At 35.2% G+C, this 4095-nt stretch overlaps 1 long non-coding RNA gene across 1 annotated transcript; it reads left to right on the top strand.

Moving 5' to 3' along the window:
* The first annotated feature begins 969 nt into the window (after window positions 1-969).
* Window positions 970-2139, top strand: LOC127850811 (uncharacterized). The gene is made up of 2 exons (XR_008035460.1): window positions 970-1166; window positions 1323-2139. It is a non-coding gene; the product is annotated as an uncharacterized LOC127850811 (long non-coding RNA).
* Window positions 2140-4095: the final 1956 nt, after the last annotated feature.

Below are 4095 nucleotides of genomic sequence, written 5' to 3'. Positions count from 1 at the left end.
AACATGTGGCATAATTTTTTCCTTTTCTAACAGTTGAATGATTGGTTTTATGTCAGCATTTAATTCTCTGATACACCTTAAAACAAACTCATTGGAATCTTCCTTACTTTGAGAATCTCCTCATTATTTTTCTTAAGAACTGAAAGACGTATTACTAGGGCACATTTCTTGCAGTCTATTTAGCTGTGCTCAGAAATATTAAGTTCATTCAAGCTATGTAATCACAGGGCATTTGGTTAACCCAATAGTATGTGAGCTTTATGGCCTTTAGCCAATTGCTTCAAGTTAAAACAATTGGCTTAAGGCATACATTTTTGACAGCATCATTGCCTTCTTAAAGCCCAAACAATCGCAAAAAATTCAATATTGTTTATATATCTATGCTAATTTGGCTAAAGAAAGGGAAGCCCTGAAGGATATGTATTAGGAATAAGTGCATTGCACTCACAACCTAGTAAAATAATATGTACATGCACATTGCATCAGTTAAGTGCAGTCAATTATATCAGCATAAATGTATTATAATTTTTATACACTAAGTTTGATCAAGATATGCTAATTATAGACAGCCCTTTACTGATACAATGTACATATACATATGTTTAAACAGGCTTATCATTTTCTATACGAAATACGACGTGGTAATTTTGAATGGTCAACATCAAAGACATGTTCATTTTGTTGTATGTTCCCATGTTTGGGTGGAATTGCCTGTGCATAAACAGCATGTATTGTTGTCATCATGTTTTGCACTTCATATACTGACGGGTTACTGTTGGCTCCACTTTTATGCCTGTCGAGTTCAAAATGTTGTTTTAGCGGGTCTTGGTTGAACAAATGTGTTAATACATACTCTGCTCCTGCATTTAACATTAACAAGTTGAGAAAACAGGCCTCTTTAGTCCTGTCATGGTCTGATGGCTCAGAAGAATTGTCGATCGTAGTAAGTAAATTTTCCTGGTCTGCTTTTTATACGCCCGTATAAAATACGGGACGTATTATGTGAAACCCCTTGGCGGCGGGCGGGCGGCGGGCGGAAGGCATCACTTTGTCCGGACTCTAATTCAAATTGTATTCATCCGATCTTCACCAAACTTGGTCAGCAGTTGCATCTAGTTGATATCTAGGCCAAGTTCGAATATGGGTCATGCCGGGTCAAAAACTAGGTCATAGGGTCAATAAGTGCATTTTCAAAGGGGCCACTTTGTCCGGACTCTATTTCAAATTGTATTCATCCGATCTTCACCAAACTTGGTCAGCAGTTGCATCTAGTTGATATATAGGCCAAGTTCGAATATGGGTCATGCCGGGTCAAAAACTAGGTCATAGGGTCAATTAGTGCATTTTCAACGGCGCCACTTTGTCCGGACTCTAATTCAAATTGTATTCATCCGATCTTCACCAAACTTGGTCAGTAGTTGCATCTAGTTGATATCTAGGTCAAGTCCGAATATGGGTCATGCTGGGTCAAAAACTAGGTCAAAGGGTCAATTAGTGCATTTTACTTTGTCCGGACTCTAATTCAAATTGTATAAATCTTATCTTCACCAAACTTGGTCAGTAGTTGCATCTAGTTGATATCTAGGCCAAGTTCGAATATGGGTCATGCCAGGTAAAAAACTAGGTCATAGGGTCAATTAGTCCATTTTCAACAGCGCCACTTTGTCCGGACTCTTATTCAAATTGTATTCATCCGATCTTTACCAAACTTGGTCAGTAGTTGCATCTAGTTGATATCTAGGTCAAGTTCGAATATGGGTCATGTCGGGTCAAGAACTAGGTCATAGGGTCAATTAGTGCATTTTCAACGGCGCCACTTTGTCCGGACTCTAATTCAAATTGTATTCATCCGAAACTTTTAAACAACTTTTTATCCTGCGTCAAAGTGGTATGGGGGTATAAGTCACATTCAGTGACAAAGCTCTAGTTCAAGTTGAATTCACCAAACTTGGTCAGAGGTAGTATATAGATTATATATCAGTCAGGTCTGATTGGAGACATGCAACCGATTAACACATGCAATATTTTTATGCAATATTTTTATCCAGTTTTATTTTGCGATATTTTCATCGGGTTTATTTTTTTCGCGATTTTTGAAACGAGTTATTTTTAACAACATGTTTATTGGTAAGTTTCATTTTTCCTTCAATCTAATCATGATTTCCACAGGTACATGAGTTTTTCACTGTGCATGGGTACTATAGAAAGGCAACTGTTTATCATTGTCATCAACCTAAAATCAATTTTTTAAATTGATTTTATGCTTATACACAAGGAAATTTTCAATTCTTTCTCATATCATCGAAAGAAATGCAGCATTTCGTCAACTTTATCGTTACTATGTCTTAAAGTATATTTTTAAACAGTCGTCTTTCTAAACAATGCAGCTTCAGATGATGTCAGTTCAGAATGTATTCTTGTATATCTCAGTGTATACTATTGCATGCTGAATGGAATATATTTTCTAGCTTTTATTAGTATGCGTTTGTGTGTAATTGCTTCTAATTTCAGTACCACTGTAACTTACCTGAACTCTGCATTGTTCCATGACATACCTCCTAGAGCATTCTCTAACTGTACCTAACACATTCTGCTCAATTTCAAAGAAAAAGATGAAACACAAAATTTCACTTTGAATAATGTCATATTTTTTCTTCCTGATAGCCATAGTAGTAGTTAGAGAGTGCGTGGTGTACCCGGTTAACACTGTAGCACATCCACATTGCTAGTTCTTCATTAATCATCACATGTATTCCCATACCTAACCACTTTCAGCGCTTCCCACATTGTTAGTACTTCATTAATCATCACATGTATTCCCATACCTAACCACTTATAGCGCTTCCAAATCTTTGATGTTGTCTTGTTCCTCTTTTTACTGTACCTCTTTGATCAAATTAGTTGGTGGATTTTCTGCAGTGGCTGAATGTCATGGGGTTTTTATTTCGATTTATTCATATTTCAATATTAAAGGTATGTGGATTGTTTGTAAAGACCATTTAAAGACACCTATTATGTTTCATCCTGCACCCAATTAGTAAAGATAAATAATCTGATAAAAATGAAAGTACACTTTTGAAGCTCAAAATACATTGTATCAAAGTAGTCTAGATTTTATTTAAGCTCGTCATCACCAGTAACCATGTTTCCAAAACTATTTGTAACTTACAACTGTTTGCTCTAAATTATGTTTGGTAATTATATGAATGCACAGTATTGAGATAAAATCATACAGCCACATACCTTCACCAACATGTAGTATAACCTTGCGATGCCAGGACTCAATATAACTGTACTGTTACATGGAAGCATGTCTTTTAAATAATTATGATTGTAATTTAGCTTGGAGTCTGACTCTGTCTATTTGAAAACTTACAAACCTAGCTATAACAGTGAATATTTTGGCTGTGCTTTTGGCATTTTTTAATAAACACATTCTTATGAATGGTAACCAAAGTCATAATTCATTGAGATTTAGTCGACTTGCTCTTATTAACCACATATACTCTTCACCTTCAGTATATTAATGTTGAGCCAAAATGCCTTATACAGGTTTATGATTATCAATTTAATACACCTCATTTACATTTATCATCCGCTGAACACTTATCGAACTTGATAGCAATAAAAACCGCTATAAGCATCTTATAAAGGTGAATTACAGACAGCCTTGGTATTCATGCTGATATAAAATGTAAAAGCAAACAGTATTTAAACATTCAAACCAAATATTTATTTCAGTTTTTAGGGAACTAATTTCAAGATAAGTAATATCAGTACAGGAAATACTGCCATTCTATACCTATGTAGGTCTAAACAATTACGATTTAAATATTGTGTTTTAGAGAACAAATGAGACTAAGTGTACACTTATTGATATCAATGCATATATATGAATATATCAGTTATATAAGTTGTTGTTGTTTTTTTTGCTTATTTCCAAAACAAATACATCAATCATCAGTGTATCATCTCCAATGGCACACGAATCGGGCGTATATTGCTCCGTCATGCGGCGCTCTTGTTACCATATCTTCCCACTCTCGTAAATATGACAAGAACTCTTCTGAGAAGTAAACTAGCCGCTCATCATTT

Source organism: Dreissena polymorpha, chromosome 1 (assembly GCF_020536995.1).
Source record: "Dreissena polymorpha isolate Duluth1 chromosome 1, UMN_Dpol_1.0, whole genome shotgun sequence".
NCBI lineage: Eukaryota > Metazoa > Mollusca > Bivalvia > Myida > Dreissenidae > Dreissena > Dreissena polymorpha.
This window is presented reverse-complemented; position numbering and strand designations above follow the sequence as displayed.